Raw genomic sequence first — 23097 nt, 5'->3', positions numbered from 1 at the left:
CCCAGGACAGCCATCTTTTTCCTGATGATGCCACAGCTGTCTGCGCATGATGGATTTTGCCACGAGAAGGAGGAGGCCTTGAACTGGGAAGGGGCTGTGCAATCATGGACTTTCCTCCCTTGGGGGAAGAGGGATGCGGTGCCATTTAATGCAAGCAAGCAAACAAACAACAAAAACAAAACAAAAAACAACCCTTCTACCTTCCCCCAACTCCAAACCCCAAAGACCAGAGATACAGATCAGACCATAAAAAGCCCACACTGCCACCATGACATGTTCACAGCCTCATCCTAGAGTGGGAGTCCAGAGTTCATCAAATGAACTACAAGGCATAAAGATCCTTAGTGCCCTTATCTGCAATATATAGAAAGAAATGCTCGAAGCTTCTACTCAGGAAAGGTGCCATTATGCTGACACTTAAGTAAGCATTCTGTAATTTGTAGTGATTACTATCAAATGACGTTTACTGAACACCTTATGAGCTTCGGACATTTTCTCACATATTATCTCATTTAACATCCATTACAGTCAGGAGAGGCAGACTTATTTTGGAGCAGAGGAAAGAAAGACTCAGTGAGACTCACTGACTTGGCTAGGGTGGCTGCATTTTTTAGGTGGCAAAAGTGGGACTTGATCCCATGACTTTTCATGTCTAGCTCAGCACTTTTATTTGTGACACTACAGTCGTTTTTCATAGATGATTTAAGATCTTTTCTTTTCTTCCCCCTTAAAGGACATTATTTTGGCATTAATGAAAAGGGGGCTTCAACAATTATAGGCAGGTTTAAAATGGATTGTTTGGCTCAGTCGGTTGGTTGCGGTTCAGGTCATAACCTCAGGGTTCTAGGATTGAGCCCTGAGCTGGGGATATGCACTCATGGGGGGTCCGTTTGAGGATTCAATGATTCAGCTTCATATTGTAGCTCAAAACATTCACTATCTAAATGATGTGAAATTTACTTAATCTTTCTAAGCCTCCACTGTCTCATGTGTAAAACATAGATAAAATCTTCCTCTGTCTAATTCAAATGAAGGAATGTATATAAAATACATCATAAACAGTAAATTTCTCTACAGAGTTTATTATTATCAGTATCACTCTCTTCATTTTTTAAAGTTTCCAAATTAAGATACTTACTAACACTTTTGCTGACCTGGTGATAATGAATTCTATTTTATAAAAACCAGGTACTAAGCCTCTCCAGTGTTCTTGCCATGTTAAAAAGAAGTCATGGATTCTTTCTGCAGCCAGTGGCTCATGTCTACAGATGAGAATTTTATTTATATGTATTCAAATGTAATTTAAACACATGGTGATTCTTTTATGGCTAAATATAAAAAATTTACAAGTTAAATGTTATTGCTATCTTTACCATTTACTTTAGAGTTTGTTCATGCTATAATTTGTAAATACTTTACAAGGCAGGGGAAAATACACACTCATAATTATTTCTTGATGTTGTCTGGCTCATGATAGCTGGGTAAATTCTTTTATTTTATTATTTTAAAAAAGTTTTCATTGAAAATTTTTCCAGTCACTCCAGATAGACTTAGCTGTAAATGGAAAAGATACAGCTGATGGCTCTGGCTTCTTGAGCGTGTCTTCTGCCCTATCCTGCTCTTCCCTGAGTCAGAAGGAAGGCATGTGGTGTGGCGGACCTCCGAAATCATTAAACATCTCCTGTAAACTGTTGCTGTTAAAGACTCACTCTGGTTTATTTTCTGAAGGCTTATTAATAAGTTAGAATCTAATCTGCAGCCAGACTGTTTGATCACTTTGCTCTTGGCTTTGCCAGGCACAGGATTTTATTGCGTGGTTGGCCTGTTGGCATGATGACTCCTGAAGGGCCGTTGGTAAGCCAGCAAGTGCCAGGGGCACATCATTGTTAAATTCCAAAGACATGTGACCTCCCTTGACCTTCTGGTAGAGGGTTTAGCCTTCTTCAAAGAGTCTCAGCTTGATCACTAGAAATAGGGACAAAAATGCTCTGGGAAAATCTATGATAAAGAACTACTTTCCTTCAGAGAGTCATGGGATTTCAGAGGGAGATAGAGGCAAAAATCTCTTACTGAACTTGTTTTGGATACCCCAGGACAGTTTTTATCTGTAGAAATAGTCGTATTGAAAATTGAAGCAATTCTATGAACAGGTATATAAAACGTGTTTTTTCCTATAAAAGGGAAAAGAGATGGCAGTGTATAATGGAACTTTCTCTTTGAAAGACTCGGTTCAAATCATTCTTTATCTCATTTTGTTTGTATAGTGATAAAGGATCTAGATAACACTACAGTGCCGTTCTCTGTGAGTTAAAGCAACTAAAAAAAAAAAAAAGGAAATACCATCTGTAGTATTTTATTAAAATTATATATGTAGGGAAGAGGACTTCCTTAAGATAATGTATGCTAGGCATGGTAGGAAAGCCATGCACTGAACACAATATTTAAAGAACACTACTGTGGTCGTGACATTCACTCAGGATACAGAAAAGCATCTTTTGAGTAGTTTATGTGGTCATCAAGGAATACAAGACATGGCACATGAAAATGTAAATATTTTGTGTTGTCCAATACAGTAGGCACTATCCACCTGTGGTTATTTGATTTTAAATTTAAGGAGATTATAATAAAATAGAATTTAAAAATTTAGGACCTGACTTGCATTAGCCACATTTCAAGTGCTCAGTTCCCAGTATGTGGTTGGTGGCTATCATTCTGTGCAGCTCAGATAGGGCACATTTCTTCACTACAGAATAGTCTAGCAGACAGCTCTGATTTGTGTACAGGCAACATGTAAGTGACATTTGTAGCAACTGCTTGTCAGTTGAGAATAAACCAGAATCAGTGCAGGCTGCAATATTTGGGAAGACTTTAATGAGACCTTGAATTTATGGTTATTTTGTCAAGTGTTAAGAACAATGAGGGACATTCAGTAGAGAAAAGGAAAGAGGATTTTTGGGGAATAATAATGTTTGTGGTTTAGGCCTGATTCCTGCTGTAGACCAGAGAGGGTTGAAGATGGAAAGGTGGTTTGGGTTGAGAGAGGTTGAGGTACCTGAGCTTAACTGGCAAGTTAAGGTGTTTGTTCCATGTTTCATGATGCCACTAATATTTATGAGCAGAGTACTAACAGTCCTGGGATTGTGGCATCACCCAACAAATTTTTCTTTATGTAATTTAGTAGATAGAAGGTTAATATTTAATATTAGCATGCCAATGGAAGTTCATCCCATGCGCCATGGTTAGCTCCAGAAGTTTAACACTATAAAAAGTGTCATACTGGTAACCTAATTATGTGTGCCCGGGTGTGAATGGACTTAGGTAAAATTGTGTCTTCTTGGAACAATCTATGGAGATAGAGAAAAGAGCATTTAAAGGCTTCTCATTCACCGTCACTGTATTCTATTGCCTCATCCCTTTTTCCTTTCCTCCTTTTCACATTTATTAGGTTTCTATTATGTGCTAAGTATTGAGGGTGCAGAGATAAGCAGGACCTGAAGCCTTTGGCAAAGAGCTCCCGGTCTTGCACATAGAAGAGGCCAATGCTATCACAGCGTGGACATGGCCATGACAGGGCCATGCCCAGGGGGCTAGGGAGCATGGCAGAGCTGTACAGTGGACCCTGGGGCAGGCAGGGAGTAAGCATGTCTTCTCAAAGCAGAAGATACCTGATTCAGATCTTGGAGGATCTGAAACTTGGAGGAGGAATCTTAATTTTGTAGATTAACTAGGAAAAACCACATGCAGAAAGGGAAGGTCAAGGACAAAGGCAAAAAAAAAGTATGCAGGATGTGACCATATGGAAAGAACTAGCCCTTGTTTCTTCTCAAGTCTTTGGCACGACACAGAGGAAGGCTTCGAGGTATACTTATTTCCATATATACCCATATATATCAGTTAAGCAGCAGGTGTAGACAATATAGACATTTTTCTAGGTGACTCTCATGGCTTGAGGGAATCATTTAAGTTGTCTTGACTCTCATCATCTGGCTATGGATGATAATAAAAGTAACGCCAAAGAGAATGATCTGACGAGCCAGATTCAAGTTCGTTTAACATGTTGTAATGCTTTTGTTCTGTCTGTTCCTCATATAATCATGGGAATTTCTACCGCCTTAGGAATGACATGCTAGGTTGTCACTCTCTCTTCTAGACTGATGCCAAGCAACTTGGGATCACTTGGGGAGAATTTATGGAGAAACCTTAGCCCTTACAAATTACTCTAGGGAGAAATGATAGCTTTTTTTTGGTTTTTCTAGTTACACAGCCCTTACTTTTTTGGCTCCAAAATGACAGCATGCTTTTAGGAAAAAAATACAGAAAAGAGAAAGAAATTAAAATCACAGTACTAAACAAGAAACAGAGCCAGTCGGCAGTGTCTAGGAACAGAGCCACTGGAATTCTCTCACTTTCTTTATGAGTCAGAGGCATTGTCACAGGGAATTGATGTTTTTTCTCCCTTTTGTGACACTAGAAGACACTATGAAAGGCAGTGTGGAGGAGCAGTGTGGAGTGTGACCTCGATGGGAATACTGGCTCTGCCACCTGCTAGCTGTGTGACCCTGGGCAAGCCTCTTGGCCAAGTAGAGGCTCCATTTCTCTCATCTCTAAACTGAGAATGATGGGGAGACTGGGTGACTCAGTTGGTTAAGCACCTGCCTTTGGCTTGGGTCATGATCTCAGGGTCCTGGGATCGAGCCTACACTGGCTCCCTGCTCAGTGGGGCATCTGCTTCTCCCTCTCCCTCTGCTCTACCCTACTTGGGCTCACTCTCTCTCTCCCTCTAATAAATAATTAACTAAAAATTAAGAAAATTGAGAATGATAATACTGCTGTCATAGGGTTGATATAAGGAACAGAGATAATGATACAATGTCAGATCCTGTTAGACACTTAATCAATAGTATCTATTTTTATAACTACTAATGATGAGTTTGAGTTACTCGTTTGGATGACTATGAAATACTTATTTTCTTAAAGGAGAGGATGCTCCAGTCTCACATTTTTAGGATACTGACCTCTGGGCATTATCTTTGTGGAGGGGAAAGAGAATTCCCAGAGTATGGCCCTAAGAGAAACAGGAAATTTAATAGGAGTTGGAGGTCTGAGTGTCATCAATAAGCCAAATAATCCCTGATAGAGCAAGATACACTAGGATACCAGTTAGTGTGATCCTGTTATGGGAATTAGATTCCTATTTATGGTGAGAAAGTAAATGCTCAAGGAAGAAGTTTGGCTAGAGATCCTTACCAGTGGTTAAGGTGACACAGAATTACCAGATCAGAGATTGCTGAGCTAATTTGTGACACAGAATTATCAGATCAGAGATTGCTGAGCTAATTTGTGAAATTACGTAGGCTCCTCGTTTACTGAATTTATTGCTTATTGATGGTCATTTCTCTACACACAATATCTAGACAATGGGAAAGAAGAAGGAAGGAATAGATCATTTAAATCTGTCCAATGTCCCTTCCCTCCTCCTTCCTTCCTTCTTCTCTTCCATCATCTATCTTTCTAGATTTTCAAAACACTTAAATTATTCTGGCATTTCTGCTATTATTTTTATTATGAAGAACTGAGCCATTGAACCAAGACACATTCATCTTCTTTTGTTCCTTTTTCAACTGGTTACATTGGGATAGTTCCTTACTTTATGATTTGGCATAGCACATAATCTATACTAACACTCAATGTGTATTACATAATAACTAGCAACACTGAAATTACCATGTCCCAGTAGATTTCAGATAATGAAGAGGACGGTGATTCCTAAACTGTTCCCAAGTTGTTCCACAGAATACCAGTCCCAAGAGATGCTCTCAGGTTGGGAAGATTTGTCAGCAAATAAGTTTAGGGCACACTATTTACTGTCACATTTTTGAAAAATGAAAATATAATTAGCATAGTAAGGTCTTTGTGAAACTTGCAGTGAATTGAACTGATCATATTGTTTCATTGAGTATTTCTAAAATTATTTGACCATAGAAGCTTTTTCTGTATAAACACATGTTAATATCCCAGGTACTGCTGTTTTTGAAACACACTTTGGGAAATGTTGAAGAAGCAAAATTCAGATTTTACATAATATAATATCATTATTAAAAATATCTTTCTTTAGTTACAACAGAATTTTAAAACAAAAAACTTTTTTGTGCGGGGAGAATTAGTTTTTAATTAATGTCAAACTATGGACAAATGAACACAGAGGTCTTTTGAGACTCTTAAGCCATAATTTAATTCTTTCTCTTCCCTTTTCTACTTACACTTGACCTTGTCTGGCTCTTTGAGACATAAGGAATTGTCCTTTGTATTTTAAGAAACAAAAATGCTTGTGCTGTGTCTTGAAAGGTTAAGTGTTTTGTTGGAATTTTATTCCATTTTGACTTGATTTTGTTTACAACACTGTGAGCCATTACCAGGTGTTCTGAGTATAATCCACTCACTACATAAGTAACAGAAACAATGTATGCTTTAAGCAGCATCATTCCGTAAAATAACTGGCAAGACCTCAAGTGTCTCTAAATGATAAAGAGAGTGGTTATTTGAAAACTGTTCTCCTATTTAAGATAAATACATTAAGACACAGAGATGATTAATGACTTTCCTAAGACCCCAGAAAGAGTCAAGGTGTTTTTGAGATTAAAACACATGATTTTCTCAAATGGGGACTTCGTAGGCCTCTGCGTACCAACTTCATAGGTTCATCTCTGCTGACATCAGACATAGACTTAGAGGATTGCTCTGTATTCCTGTGAATGTCATAAATTGTACAAAGCAAGCAGCCCTTCTCTGGTGTGCCAGGGATTTTTCTTTTATGGTCCTAATTGATCTCTATCCCCCAAAGGGTTCTGAATTATGCAAGTGTCTCAAGTCTTAACAAGCCATCCCCAACACAGCTGTGCAATGGAAATGTTCAACGGAAAGGTATTCACTTCGGTCTCGGCAAGGCCCTGGCCTCTCCTTGGAGAGACCTGGATCCAACAGTGCAGGTTTGAGGCCATCTCAGAGAACCTTGTTTGGCCCATTTCTGCCTCCTTCTTCCTCCCAGATTCCTTCCTGCTCCTGTTGTCAGGAAGGACTAGTCATGGCAGGGCACCAGGACTCCCTTTGTTAGCTCATGATCTTTCAAGCGCCTGGGCTTCCCTGCCCTCCTCTCACCGACCCCCAGCTGCCAGGGTTTGTTTTTTACTGAGTTGAGCATTTAGTCGTGGGCATTTAGTCTTGGCTAGTGGTGGCCTTGGAAAGACCATTTTCTAAGATTGCTTTGGTTTTCTTTCAAACAAACCTCTACAAGCCTGGACATTTCTGGCATTGCTGAAATGCAGGTGATTTATTCCTAGAGGCTTATATTGGTTATTATTATTATTATTATTTTTTTTTTTTTTAAAGAAAACCACAATGTGATACACTCCTTTAGTATATCTTAGCCACTGGCTACAAAGGACACCTGTCACTGCCTTTTATCAGGAAAAATTCAACTCTAAAGGCCCCCTCTGGTACAAGTCAGGTTTTTTGCTTGTTTTGTTTGTTTTTGAGACACTCAGCCCCGTGGCTCCCTCTACTGGTCATTGACTTTCCTCCCCACTCATTTGAACATTGGGTTAGAATAAACTGGGAGCTAGGAAGGGAACTCCGGTTAAATCAGGAGTTATAGATCCAATAGCATACTTTCTCTGTACCTCTCTTTTTATCTGCTATTTTTCCCAACCTCTATTTTGGCCACCTAAGCCACAGATTTTTAGCCCAACCTAGTGTCTCGCTTCACATCAGTCTTGGACTTACTTTGCATCTGCCTTTTAACAGGAGGCCACTTCTTTGGATTTATAGCATGGATGAACACCATGACGGCTGGATTTTAAGACTAGATTATCAGTAAGTAAAGATCTTTAAAGAGATAGAATAATGTACAGTCATCACTTTGAACTTATGAACCAAGTTTAGATTATCTTTTGAGTGCGCATGGCAGGATAGCTGGAGGAACCAAACAGGATAATAGTTGCCAAAATGTTTCCCAGCTGCCCCAGGACAATGCTCTCAAACCAGTTCTTAGGATTCACTGTCTTCCTGTTGATCTGAAGGCAGTTGTGACTTAGCCACTCTGCTGCTGGGTAGCATAAAATTTCTGCATAAACCAGCCATAGTTGCCCTGGTACGAAGCCTGAAGTATGGAGGTCACTGGCCCAGTGACAAAACAGCTGTTTTATCTAGCTAACAGAGAGGACTGGGGAAGCGCCGTAACAGGCTGGACACATTTTATTTCCTGGAGAAGCCAACAGCTGACACCCACACCCAAGCCTATTCAGTTAGAGTTGGAAAAGTAGCACATGAAGTGATTGTCTTTAATCTCAGCACATCAAATGATGCCAATGCCTAAATATCCTGTGATGTAAACACATCAATAGAGAGCTTAAGAGAGGCAGTCTTCAAGAGACTTACTTAAAAGAATGTTTTCACGATGATGCTGTCATAGACTATGTAAATTTTAACATAAAATAAATCAATTTCAGAAACACAAGTACTATTTCAAAGATATGCAAACAATTGTCAGGCTTTAGAGGAAAGTGAAGAAGCATCTGGGGTAACATCTGTCCACTTATTCAGGGTAAATTATTTCCAGAAATGATACAAGAATATTCTTTTCTACCTTCATCATTTTCTATATTGGAATAACTTTATGTATCACCCCAAATTATATCGTTATCTTAGCAGAAAAACATTTTGATGCCTTGACATCTATAGAGTTAGTATGCTAAGTCAGTTGAATTAGAGGTCAAATGAGGCTCTTTTCCCAGTCAAGGGTTAAGAAGAATTTTAACAAGATGTAATACTTGTAAAGCTTTTACCCCTGTGAGTCAGTCCTCAAATGGCATTGTACTGAAAGGAGCCTGACCCAAAGAGGATTTTATCTCCCAAACATTTGAGAGACTCTTGGATCAGGCATATTAAAAATCTCTTCTCTAGTACCTCAAAATTCTACCAAGTTTCTCCCTCTTCTATCGAAGATGGAATGAGCCCTCTTTGCTGCACTATCTTGTCTCTATATTCTTGGGTCATTGACCCCTCTCCTCTGACAGAACATATTTCATGCTTATATTCCTCAATCTGTCTGTTTCTCAAAGTTTCCTCTGGTTGTTCTTTATGCATATTTTGCCTTTTTTTCTCATTAAAGACCTGGGAAGGAGTAAGGTGATCATAAGGCCAACACACTGCCTACTCGGTGGGAGAAGAAGAATGTTATGCTATTAAACCATCACAAAATAATACATTTGTTCTGTCACATAAATATTTTAATGAGACTTTAAGACATCTTTGACACATACTGTATTGGGAAAACACACTCTGGTTAGCCAAGATAGAGCACTGTTCAAAGAGTCTAGCTACCTAGAGCTGAACTGGAGCCCGAGTTCTGCTACACCTGTCTGGGTGAACTTCGGCATGACATCAACCTCCCTGACCTTTTCTCACCTGTTAAATTAACTTCAGTTAAAATTAGCTCCAAAGATCCTTCCAGCGTTTATACTCTGTTATTCTCTCAGTATAATACCCAAGAAATTAGAATAGGGACTAGAGTGTTTAGAAACGTCATTCAGAAGGGCCTGTTGGAGGCAATGGCAATTTTAAATTACCTTTCTTCTAGATAGATGAATTAAGGTTTACAAAAATGTAAAGCCTTCTTATTTGCCGGAGTGAAAATTTACATCCTGTTTAAGAGAAGTATGAGACTTTTGGTAATGAGAAAATCCACAAGTATGAGTGGTACTCCAGGAACTTAATCTGTAGTAATTGAAGAGAGATCTTATGCTGAAGGGGAGAATGGAAGTTTTCATTTTCTAGGAAGAAGGATGGCAATGAACCCAAAATTAATAGAGGAGGTTGAATGTGAACCCTCAGGTGTATTTTAATATCATATATAATCAGCTAGAGGTGCTGTGAGGTGCTTTTGCTGTTATGCCACATTGAACAGTTAGAATTCAGTATTATTTTAGCTAATTACTCTCTGTAATCAGTTTTCAGGAACATTTTTGTTTCAGTCACTTCAGTGGGTGTCACACAATTTCAGTGGCTTTGTGGATTTGTGTCTACAGGGCCCCCAGATTAAGGGCCCCCTCTAACCCCTTTACTGCACAACTATTTGCTTGAGAATAGACTATAAAGAACCTCCTTCCTCAAACAGCAAACACAGTTACCAAAGCAATAGTGGAATGTTTGATTAGTGGCTTCTCTGTTGGTGCTGAAATGTGGTTAATTTTCTTTCTCACTCTTCACTCTGGAAAAGGCAAGTTTCGCAGAGCTTTCATTCAGTACTGGGAGTATAAACTGCTGTTAATGATTGCCAGGTCATTGAAGATCTTTTTCATTATAACCTTAGCATTTTGTAGCAACTAGTGAGTTGATCTTTTAAAAAAATTATTATTTTTTAAAAATTCTGGATGCTTTGGTTACTAAGAGGTCCATTTCACAAAATGCTAAAGTAAAACATTCTCTAAGTTCCAAAGAACATTCATTCATCCCCTTCATCTTTTCCTTTCCTCTCCTTTTGTTTTCCTTTTCACTCAATAAATGAGAACAGTGCACCTCTCAGAAGACTGAGTTCTAGTCTCAAGATCTGTACTTTCTTTTTTTATTTTTTATTTTTTATTTTTTTTTTAGATTATTTATTTATTTATTTGACAGAGAGAGATCACAAGTAGGCAGAGAGGCAGGCAGAGAGAGAGGAGGAAGCAGGCTCCCTGCTGAGCAGAGAGCCCGATGCAGGACTTGATCCCAGGACCCCGAGATCATGACCTGAGCCGAAGGCAGCGGCTTAACCCACTGAGCCACCCAGGCGCCCAAGATCTGTACTTTCTTTAAATTATGTGTATGTATGGTTATGAAGCCTCAGTGGAAGAGAAAGAAGCCAATGCAGGAAGAAAGGATTACTGGGAGGACCAGAGGTGGGGAAATAGGTCCACATCTCCATCACTCTGCAAGTTGCCATACCAGAAGTGGGTGACCACAGATAAAAAGGAGTACACCGTTGCTTCTAACTTCTCACTTGCAAATAATTACCCACCATTGGGCCCTTTGGGAAAGTGGGTTTGTTGATGTAAACCACCCATTAATGTTCTGTTTTGTACTCATCGTATAGTTTTTAAAATTGTAACTGTTAAGGTCCTACGGGTTTTAATGGGGGGCAGACCTGAAATCGTTTGGTCCATAGAACTGGGCTATTCTCCTCTGTTCCAGAAGGACACGGCAGAGATAGATTTTAATGTATTAGTAGAAATACTTTTACTAATTTAAGACAGAAGCCAAGATCACGTATGAATATTTGCCCCTCTGCATCTCTTCATGTCCCACATCAGTTAAAGCAAAAAGAAGTTGTATTGGGAAGAGATTCTGCTCTTTCTCTTCTTCTACAGCACTTTCTATGAGAGATTCCTCCTGGCTTCACTCTCAGCTCTCATCCCCATTCTCTTCTCTTTGACTTTTGTAGCATGAATGGAAGAAAGTGGGATATACTTGCTGGTCATGGAAAGAATATCGTTTTAGAATTGTGAGTCGTAGAAAATCTCAAATGTGTGTTTCCCTAGGTGTAGCAGGCCCTTGCAATTGGTGGTACACCTTCCCTGTGTCTCTAGTGAAACAGGCAGCTGCTCCTTTTTCCTTTTTTGAGAACCATTAAAGGAGCCCAGCAAGCCTGCTGGAACAGTGTCACTTAGGTTATGGCCATGAACTCAATCCAGGAGCAGCTATATAATGGCACAAAGAGAAGACTCACGTGAGGTCTCCATACAGGGTGCAAAGGGGAGATACTGAAGTAACTAAATGAAACCCCGGCACTGCTTTTCCTAAAAACTTAAGAGAAGAATCATCATGCCTGATGTGTATGCTATAGGGAAAGAATCACTTTAAGAGTCCAGTAAAGGGCCCTGGGAAAGTTAGGTCATGAGTGATCTCCATGATCTCACCCAGTTATTTAGGGTGCTGAACTTGATGGCACAAGGGGGAGGCCGTTATTCTTAAGTGGTTCAAAGCTGGTAGAATGGATCAGCTGCCAGGAAAAGCAGAAGCTAACTCTGGGAGAACACTTTTCATCCCCAAATTTAGGAATAACAGGAGCTCTTTTACGTTGGGAGCACTTTCTCTCTCTCTCTCTGTCTCTTTTTTTCTTTCTGGAAAGATAACTTCCCTCAAGGGAAATCTGGTGAATGAAGTAGTGTCTTTTCACCCTTGTGATGATAGCATGAGTTCGGTACTACCATAAAAGAAGAATTAACTTGGACACGCCACACATTTGGTTTGGCCTTGTCCCATACCTGTGCTCTTGTCGTGGTTGGTTACCCAGTTAACATCAGATATGAAGCAAGCAGTCTGCGTTGTGGCTCCAGATGAAAGGTATTTTAATATGCTCAGGTCACATACTATTGGCCAATAGTAATTTTATATCATTTTCTTTAAGGAAACCATACTCCTTGCAATAACTTTTTCCAATGAAGCAAAATTTTGCATGACACAAAGCTTTCCGGGTAAGTCTTTCATTTGAATAATAGCCCTGCATTCCCTCCATGCCAACAGAATTTTAGTATATCTTTATTATTTCTTTTGATATGCAAAAGATATGGAGAATAGCTTTGAAAGACCCTCCGTTAAACTTCTGATGATTGTACTTTCTTTAATGGTGAAGTTTTATTTACAGCTTTGGTGAGTTTCCCCTTTTTAAGTGAAATGATATAAACAAACAAAAAAGAAAAAAAAAAGTGAAACTCTTCCTCTTTTACTTTAAGAACCTTAAGGGTTGAAATAGTGGTTTGGTTTCCTGACTGCCAGCTTTGGTTTGTCGTCTCTATGTGGTCTTGTGCAATTAATTCCCCAGAGGAAATATTTGAAGAGGGTTTTTCTCCCACATGAGAGAGTTTCATCCCACACAGCCCACAGATTTTGACGGCAAACTTCATGTACCAAGTGTCTGGTTTTTACAGAAGTAGCTGTAGAGTATGTTTTTCCTGTCACAGGTGCATGGGACTCTTTCTTTGACCTCAGAAATGGGAAGATACAGCAGTCTTCACCTGGGATGGGACTTAAACACTGGATAACTCTGAGAACCGGGTGCTAGTCAGGTGGATTTTAATTTACTAGATGAGGGAAAAGAAGGTGGCAAGTAGGGTTCAAACTTCCAAAGCCTTTGAGCTGATCTTTCTTTACAACCGTCTGGTGTACACAGAAGAATTGTATAATCTGGCCTGTATTTTTCTCTTGCTGTGAAACATATTGAAACGCTTTATGTTTAGGTGTATGTATAGAAATTCATGAAGTTCTTTTATATACTTTCTTGGTTCCAACACCATTCTCATTTTAGAAAAGTCTTGAAAAGATAGCTTTGTGAGAGCACATTTTGCCCCAGCTTGTAAATTTGGATTTGTTCTTTCCTATCTACCAGCCACCTGATTACCGTCTCTGTGCAAAGGGCACCCGTTCACATCATTTTTTCCAAGCACTTAAACCTGGAAAGATACTTTTTAAAGGACTCACAGAAGCTGTCTTTGGGGGTTCGAAAACATTGCTAAATTGTTAGCAGACCTTTTGACTGTGCTATTTTTAGGAAACTAATTGTGTTCTTTTAAAGTACATTTTTGACAATGGGACAAAGTTTTCCTTGCCCCCACTGATATAGGAAATATTTACAATGAAAAACGTCAGTAAAACACCCCACACAGATACATTTTAACTTCAGCAACAGTCGGCAAAGGGGGAAGAGTGATTTAAAAAGAGAAGGTTTTTGCAGTATTTGTGCTGCTGTTTCTGCCCAAAATGAATTTTTATTTTACCGTTCAAACAGAAGTTTGTTTTTAAACCAGTTGCTAGTTAAAGGAGCAGCTGATCTGGCATCCGTAGAGGTCAGCTCGAACCAAACAGTAAGCGTGTTGACCAGAGGAGACTTACTCCCCACCCCCGCAGCAACCCCTAGTAGGTCATATGCCTGCAGAAGTGTTGTCTTACCTTGAGCACGTAAGATCCAGGAGAAAGGCTCAGGGGGCTCGCACAGGAGAGGACCGGGAAAGTGCTCTGATCCGGGGCTGGTAACATGCACTTGGCTTTTATGGGCAGGTGGGAGGAGCTGCTCCTCATAGTAGGTGGGCAGGAAAGGAGCGGCGGGCGGGTAGCCCCGGGAGGAGCTGGACACTCTTCTCTGGGGAGGGGCGGAGAGGGCAGAGCAGGAGCCCGAAAGAGGGAGGAGAGACGCGACGGGAGGAGGCTGTAGAAGCGGTGGAAGGAATGGAAACGGGAGAGGGAGGGAGAAAGAGAAAGAAAAAAGGGGGAACGAAGAACAACAGAGAAAGGGATGTAGACCAAAGACGGCAAATGGGTTGGGGAAAAGATGAATAGGGGACAGAGAGAGACAAACACGCAAGGTCTGGAAGGAAAGGAGAACTGGATTATTTTTTGCTTTTGTGTGACTTTTTAAAAAAAATATATTATTATTATTATTATTATTATTATTATTATTTTTGTGGGTGACTGTTAGCACTAAAGGTGTTTTCTGTGAATTTGAAAAACTAAATAACGGTTCAGGAAAACGGAAGGGTTCCTAAGCGAGGCCAAGGAGGGGCCGCTGGGCGTCCGAGGAGCACAGCCCAAGTGCTGGCGGACGCCCGCCCGGCAGCGGCGCGGAGCCCAGGGCGCGGAGCCGAGCGCGCGGCGCGGAGCGGGTGCAGCTTGCGCCCGCAGCCCCGGTCGGTCCGCGGGTAAAACCCGCCTCCGCTCCTCACTCCCGGCAGTGCTTATGTGTCAAGAAAGGTCTCCCTGTGCTGCCGGTAGCGTGCAGCATCCAGAGGCCCCTGTTGAGACTTCTGCAGCATTAAGGTAAATCCAGCAAAGGTTGGGGAGGATCAGCTGAGATTGGCTTGTGGAGGAAGGAACCTCAAAATCAACCTCGGTCTTCCAACGTCTGCTTATGTAACAGGATTTCAGGACTCTGCCCTCTGGTTATTTTCGGTATTTAAAAAACTTTCATTCCTAACAATTGGAAACCGTCTTAGTGCCATAGCTCACTCTCTGTGTGTCTTGAACATTAAGAGAGGATTCGACCAACAAACGGCTGAAGGATCAGGCTGAAATTCTTAAGAAATACATTCAGAGAAAGAAAAACAAGCTCCTTTAGCTGCTGAGCGGTGACTCACTTCCCAGCCCAAACTTGATCTCAGCCACCAAAGGAATTAAAACCTTTTAAAGGGGAGAACCTGAGCCTTGAGGATGGGGGATATTGAGAGGGGAAAGAAAGGAGTCGGGTGGGGTGAGTGGACCGGGAAGAACGAGAGGGCTTTCACTGATTAGGTCTTTACATAAATATATCTACCTATAGATAGATAGAAAACTTGATTTAGTGTTCACCACGACCTTATGAGGTATTATGTAGTGTTTTTTTGTTTGTTTACTTCGCTTTGTTTGTTTTTTAAAGAACGGAATCTTAAAGGGATTAAGCCACTAGCTCAAACTTACAAGATGTCACAGCTACTGAGCTTTCAAAGCTTGTGAGCTGGGCACCAGACTGTCATAAAAACAAAACAAAACAAAACAAAACAAAACACCTAGCCCGGTCTCGGGTTAGATCCTGATGTCTTTGAGGGTTACCAGGCTCCAAGAGAAGGAAAAATGATGGTCAAGAGCAGGGTTTCTCAAACTGGGTACTATGACATCTTGGGCTGGATAATTTTATGTTGTGGGGACTTCCCCCCTTGCACTGCATAGTGATGGGCAGCCTCTCTGGTTTCTACAGACCTGATGCCAATATCTTCCTCCTTCCTAAGTGGTGAAATTGAAAATGTCCCTACACTTAGACAAATGTCTTTGGAGTAGGGAGGCAAAATTCTCTCCTCCCTATAAGAATCATTGGTCTAAAGAAGGTCACAACTATAAAAAAAGGATTTAAAGAATTCCATTAAGGGGTGCCTTGGTGGCTCAGGTCATGATTTTAGGACCCTGGGATCAGCCCAGCATTGCTCTCTGCTCAGCAGGGAGCCTGCCTCTCTGCCTGCCTCTCTGCCTACTTGTGATCTCTCTCTCTCTCTCAAATAAATAAATAAATAAATAATTTTTTTATTAAAAAAAAAAAGAATTCCATTAAGAAAATGCCCAACAGTGGCATTTGGGTAAAAATAATACTACATGCGACATGCTACATGCGCGAAGTTTATACTGGATTTAGTTTTTCCCATAGCCATATTCCCATCTGTTTGCCTCTGGAGCCCAAGGCTTCCATTGCTTCTTTTGTAACTAAGCTTATTCTCAATTGGATACATGTGGAAATTAACAAAGTAGAACCCCATGTGCTGGGGCTATGAAGAAAGATTAGTGATATACCAGATGAAAAATTTAAAATTTATCATAGACAAATTTGACCTTGGAACAATTATTCCAGATGGTATGATTTTTTTGGAAATTGTTTCTTTAATATTTATAATTTTTCATATATATCCCCAAATTTGCATTATTTTCAGTAACTTTTAGGCTGCAAAGAAGTTATATCTAGTGGTTAACTAGCTGGAAGAAAACAAGTACTCAATGGATATATATAATATAATTGAACAAATGACACTATGGAACATGGATACATAGAAAATGACTACTATTTATTAGTTTAATGAATGAAAAAAAAAGAATTAATGAATGCTTAGGAAGCTAGAATATTCACATTAACTTTTTTTGCCTATTTGCTCTTTGGTTTTATTCTTTTCTCATCCTTAATAACTCAGTTTTCCTATTTCCAAATAGTATGTTTGTCTTTTAAGGATGTGGCCAAACCCATGAAATTAAATTTATGAAATAAATAACCCTTGTTACTAGACCTACAAGCAGGACTGCATTGACTACTCTGGCGTGACTCCTGAAATCAGATGTCATTTTATAGGCAGGGTACCACTTTAGGCACTTTTTAATTTAGCAAAGAAATGTATTCTGGGCAAACTAAACAAGACCCAGTTAGAGGAGCATCTGGGTGGTAAACATGTTAGGAATTATCCTCATTAGATTACAGCAAATCACCTTTTCAATTCCAATTTTATGCCTTCCAAATATTCCAGTTCTATCACATAGTTGTAAAAAAAATAAACAGAAAAGGCAAGAAAGGTACACTCAAAGGGAAGACAGTTGATGGCTGTTAGTTTTCTTCTCCTTTTCTTCCTTCACTCCCTCCTTTCAAACCTGAATATCCAGCCAACATAACAAAAGAGCTCCTTTCATTTTGTTTGGTTGGTGCTAATGATTAGTTCATTTCTCCAGTTCACACTTGCCTGAATCTGATTCAGTAGCAGATCTGGACAACAAGTAAGGAATCCAGGAATGTGATTTCTTTGCTGGTTCTTAGCGTGCCCTCCTAGAATCTCTCTGAAGGTGACTGAGGTTTGAAATGACCTAGTTTGGTTTTCTGTGGAAAGAAAGGAATCCAATGACAACATACTAGATGCTCTGAAGTTTCCATTGTGTGGATAATATAATAACAGCTCCAGATTATTACCATATTTTAAAGAGCCTTAAATATGGACCCCCCTTTTTGGAATTAATCAATTAACACATGTTTATTAAAAATGGATACCAGACAGTGTGGGATATTCAAAGCAGAAGAAAACAAGAATGTAGATCTGTTCTCATGGAAGAAAAGAAGCATGAAATTTTATTAGTTGGGTAGCAAAGAGGAGAAGTTAGCAGTGAGCTGAGCCATGGAAAGTCACATTTGGATACATGGGTGATGAACAGTAGGGCAAGGAGGAGGATGTGTTCAGCTGAGGAAGGCACAAGATTATTTGGGGGAACAGTGAATTGACCAGCATGATTAAGAGGGAAGGGTCTATGTAGCAGAATAATGAGGCTAAGAAACAGGAAAGGAGAGGTGGGATCAGCCTGCTGGAGGCTTTATGTGTCACCTCAGTAGTCTGAGCTGTGTACTGTAGGCAGTGAGAAGTCATTGAACACTTTTGAACAGTAGAATGGCATACTATTAAATTTTGCTTTTCTTTGAATATTGTCTTTATAGTAGCTTTGCAGATACATGCGAGGGATATGGTTAGGGCTACTATCATACTTAGAAATAAAGAAATCAGAGTGTCTTATGTCCTGCGGATTTGGAGGCCTATGAGAGGTGGCAGAAAGAGTGGTGACTATTGCTATCAGTGCCCTGTGCGGTTGTAAGGAGAGAAAAAGGCAGGGCTCTCCCAGAGTACAGCCAGGATGATGGATGCAATTAATGTGAAGGGTGGTGTCCGCTCCGTGTGTCATTTACCCGTGGCAGTTTTAAAGCTCTCAGAAAGTACCCACTCTCTGATAGTTGGTCTGATGAATGAGATCATGAGTTTTCAAGGTGTCCTGGATTAAAGAACAGTGGAACCTGACATTAAAAGCTATATCTTCACATGTATGCTTCTAAACAGCTAACTTGCAATGATTTTACATGTGTTACCCTTGGCAAATTTCAGCCTCTCATTCTTTGTGCCACTCCTAAGTGCTTCAAAATGCATGAACATGGCTGTTAGTCTAAGCAAAAATTATTGACAATTTGGAGTTTGATGTACAGTCATTTGCTCTTCATCTATCAAAGGATCTATCAGTCAGTCAGCCTAAGCTTGTTCTAATGTTCTAAATATGATCTTGACCTGCGGGGAACTCACGATTGCCAACTCTCCCAGGGCATTTAAAATAGGGTTTTATTTACAGAAATTGAAAAGGCTCAGAATGTAGAAGAAAGGCACACCTCTCCTGCACTCCAAAGGAATGCTGGATTCTGTGAGTCACTGTTTTCCTGTTGGCCCAGATGGTAGAGAGCTGACTTGGGTGATACTACAGAAGACTGCCTCACAACTCCTGCTGGCTTTGTAAAGAGCACTGGACAGAGAGTCAGGAAATCTGGGGTTTAGTCCCAACTCAACCACTAACTACCCGTGAAAACTTGGGACGGTGTTTTATCCTTTTTTGGATTTAGTGTCTGTATGCAAAATAAGAAGGCTTAACCAGGCATTCTCCAAATGTCTTGCCACCCTTCAGAGGTTTGCTCTATGCCAGTCGGGTAGATGATCCTTTTATTCTTCCTCGTGAAGTCAACCCAACATTCAGTGATGCACATGCTTAGCTTTACGACTGGGAGTAAGAGTTCATAATGCATGAATCCAGTGCTTGCTATAAGGGGATTACACCCCAATATCAAACCTTGTCTGTATTTCAGGTACAGAATCCCTAAGAGTGGTGTACCATAGCCACTTAGCTAGCCCTTACCTGTAAGCACTGCTGCTCTCAGTGGTAGGGACTGGTGGAAGTCTCCTATGTTAGCTGTCAGCCTCTAAACCTGGAAGCATTTCAACTCTTTCTCTGAATCAAGGAGTAATTCTCATTTTGCCTGTTGGAAATGGGACCACACCACACCTATCCCTGGTTTCTGGAAACACTGTCCATTGTCCAAGATATACTTGATATCCAAATTAATTAATTTGGATATTAATTGATTTAATTTCCTAAGAATCTCTCTAAGGGTCTCTCACTAGATAGTCCTCTCTCTCCCCAGTGCCTTACCTCTTTATTTCTTTAATGGGGAAAATCTTGGTTGCCCTTTTCAACATAGTCTAAATTTTTTATAGCTCTTTTAGTTTCCCAAATGATTAGATTTTTACTAGGGTCTGTGAGCCTTTTTCTGGCTCTCACCTTCCCCATAACCAGTGACAACTAGAGTCACTATTCTTTTTTTATACCTTAAAAAAATTTCATTGTAGAAATTCTTTCATGGGGCCAGTGCAGCAAAGAAAGGGTGATATAATCCAGGGATTATTTCTTATTCAGGAGTGGAAAAGTATAGGCCTTCCAGGGTACTAGTAAAATATAGTTCACCCTTACTTTATGGCACCCTAGACCCTATCTGCTGTCTGGGAATTGTCTTGATTCTAGAATGCCCTTGCTAAATAACTCTTAACTTTTCTTTAACTTCTATTCTCCATTCTTTCTGATCGTGGTTTGCTCTCTTAGGTACTTGTTAATATTTACCTCATGTTCAGTTATAATAAATCCCCTATTTCCTGATCAGAGTTAGTTACATCTTAATACAAGATTTCCATGAAGAACTCCAGTCTGACAGGCAAAAATGTTTATCTGCGGGGCACCTGGGTGGCTCAGTGGGTTAAGCCTCTGCCTTTGGCTCAGGTCATGATCTCGGGGTCCTGGGACTGAACCCCACATCAGGCTCTCTGCTCGGCAGGGAGCCTGTTCCCCTTCTGTCTCTGCCTGCCTCTCAGCCTACTTGTGATCTTTTTCTCTCTGTCAAATAAATAAAATCTTTAAAAAAAAATGTTTATCTGCGATGAGAGATCTAAGAAGTACCCTTGCCTTAGACTGCCATGTGCTGTCCCCAGATCACCTTGAATGTTGCCTTGAGAGCAATGACCTTAAATCCCGCAAGGATTATGCCATATCTGCATTCAGACACCATTAATGGCAGAACATTATTTGATTTTTAAAAAAATCTGAATTTGGGGGTGCCTGGGTGGCTCAGTGGGTTAAGCCTCTGCCTACGGCTCAGGTCATGATCCCAGGGTCCTGGGATCAAGCCCCACATCGGGCTCTCTGCTCAGCAGGGAGCCTGCTTCCTCCTCTCTCTCTCTGCCTGCTGCTCTGCCTACTTGTGATCTCTGTCTGTCAAATAAATAAATAAAATATATTTTTAAAAAAATCTGAATTTGTATTCTGACATTCAAGGTCCTCACCCCCACCCCCTGCCCAGTGATTCAAGCTCAGTCTTCATTTCCAGCCCCTCTCACATACCCTATGCTTCTGTTAGGAGAGACAGTTAGCTTTTCATAATGCTTGACTCTTCATCTTCCATGTGGTGGTGCCTGGAGCTCCTGTTGCCAGAACCACGTATGGACCCATGCTCACATCCTTTATTACTTCAATACCACCTTTTTGAAGATCTGTTTTCTGATCCATTTTCTGAAGCTCCCAGGAAAGTAAGCACTTCTCTTATGAAATTTTTTTGCTATCTAGAGTTTTCTACATATGCTCATCTCTTTTCTCCTTAACTTCACTGCCTTCTTCTTGAAGGTTTAACCCCTTTTCCTGACACTAGGCCTAGCATAGAATGGGTAGTCAATATAAGTTTGTGGATTGTGGAACTTTAAAAAAAATTAATTATTAACTTCTCTCCTACCATTCTATATTCCTAGCCCCTTACACCCTATTTAGCTCATCAAAACAAAACAACACAAAAAAAACTGAACAAAAACAACAACAACAACAACATCAACACATTTAGAGCTGTTGGTATATTTCTGGCATCATTGTACAAGCTGAAGTCCCAAAGACCAATTTGTTTGGTTCCCACTTTTGAGGAATTTAAAATCTTGTCAGGGAGGCAGAGGTAAATGGATCCTTTATATTCAACATGGCAAATTCTATGGGCAAGATAAATCCTGGGCTCTATGACAGGAGCTCAGAGGAGGTTTTTACTCATTACGGAGCTTTGAGATGATAACTCAGAATGCAAAATGTAAGTCAGAAGTTGGAATCAAGAAACACACAGAAAAGAAAAGCTTCGTCCTTACTTGTTAGGGTGAAAATAGAATATAAGCTTTATGTTTTTTCGTTGGAAATAAGGAGGGTCAGTCTGCATGTTGGCCTAAAAACTGAGTCTTCCTGACTGGTAAGTCAGTAGAAGTACAAGTGTTATTTGAGCAGATGTGTTTCAGTATTTCTTTGAAATAAAAAGGGGCCAAATATACTCTTCTGGCATACACCATCACATTATAATCCTTTTTTTTTTAAGGTTTTATTTATTTGACACAGAGAGAGTGATCACAAGTAGGCAGAGAGGCAGGCAGAGAGAGAAGGGGAAGCAGGCTCCCTGTTTAGCAGAGATCCCGATGTAGGGTTCGATCCCAGGACCCTGAGATCCTGACCCAAGCCAAAAGCAGAGGCCTAACCCATTGAGCCACCCAGATGCCCCACATTATAATCCATTTGATTGACTGAATGAATGGAAAATAGACTGCAGCTAATGCTGAATGCACTTAAGAACTGTGGCCACTTATTTTTGGACCCTCCATGATGGCTAAATACCATCTCATGGTTTCTCGTTCTCATCTATTTCCTTGTAAGGGAAACATATTACAAGATGTCCTTATAGAGCCTCCATGACAACAAGGGGAGCAATTTAGAGTCCTACATATCTTGACTACTATGTTATTCATAATTTACTTCTTAAATGTGAACACATAATGGTTATCCCTTACCACCTCTGCTTAAGGCCATCATATGGCTTTGTGAGTACACTCAGTATGCCCATACCAGATCTCTTCATCTCTGGCAGCCTGTTTGTTTTTTTAGAAGGAAAGTCACAATCTTGGAGTTTCACTCAGTGCAAAAGGAAATGGTTAAATCTATGTGCAAGAAACCTTAAAAGCATCACAGTTATTGACACCTGGTTAAATGGGCCTTGGATTACTATGAAATGGGGTTGGAAGAGAAATGACCTGTTAAGAAGTGAGACTTAAATTTCTGTGCAAAAAGTGGTCCCTTGAAATTCTTGTAAGTTGTTTCTTACAGCTTTATTTCCATTGGACATTAGAGAAGGAGTGTGTCACTCTGTATTGGTTTCATCTGATTTTTCCCATCCTCATTTCTTCTATCTTCTAATTCTTCATTATCTTGGTTTTCAGTTTAGGTTATTTTGTTGTGTATATTTTGCATCCTTTTTGGAACCTTAATTTTTATTAGACTTCCATGCTATACTAATCAGAGAGTTTCAGGTGTATACGGATATCGCATCTGGCCATGTGGCACAGGAAGACCATTGTTCAGGATCAGGTGGGCTTCCCCATTCCCACTTTCACTGACTAGACTGAGAGGGTTTCTTACTGGACATTAATAAGGATAAGACATATTTGTATCAACACAAATGAATATTATTTGCTATTTTAATTTGTGTTATCTTGTGCTATCTTCTGCCTTCTAGATTATAAATTCCACATCTTGAGAAGTCAAAAAGACTGCGAGCTCCTTGAAAGCAGAAAACTGTGTTGCTCAAAACACTAGCATAGGGTTAACTGCACTAGTAAACTTTTGTTGGTTAATTTCCATTTTGAGATTATG

The 23097-nt window shown here is 40.1% G+C and overlaps 1 protein-coding gene across 3 annotated transcripts in view; it reads right to left on the bottom strand.

The window, feature by feature from the left end:
- The window catches only part of COL8A1 (collagen type VIII alpha 1 chain), a 154464-nt gene extending 140266 nt beyond the window's left edge, over positions 1 to 14198 (bottom strand). For 2 of the 3 annotated variants that reach the window (XM_004771917.3, XM_004771916.3), the window contains exon 1: positions 13978 to 14198. The gene's annotated coding sequence lies outside the window, so the exon portion shown is untranslated. The remainder of the gene's footprint in view (positions 1 to 13977) is intronic. The other variant, XM_004771919.3, reaches the window with a different exon arrangement.
- Positions 14199 to 23097: the final 8899 nt, after the last annotated feature.

The sequence above is a fragment of the Mustela putorius genome, unplaced genomic scaffold, assembly GCF_011764305.1.
Source record: "Mustela putorius furo isolate JIRA1106 unplaced genomic scaffold, ASM1176430v1.1 tig00003834_pilon_pilon_pilon, whole genome shotgun sequence".
Classification (NCBI taxonomy): Eukaryota; Metazoa; Chordata; class Mammalia; order Carnivora; family Mustelidae; genus Mustela; species Mustela putorius.
This window is presented reverse-complemented; position numbering and strand designations above follow the sequence as displayed.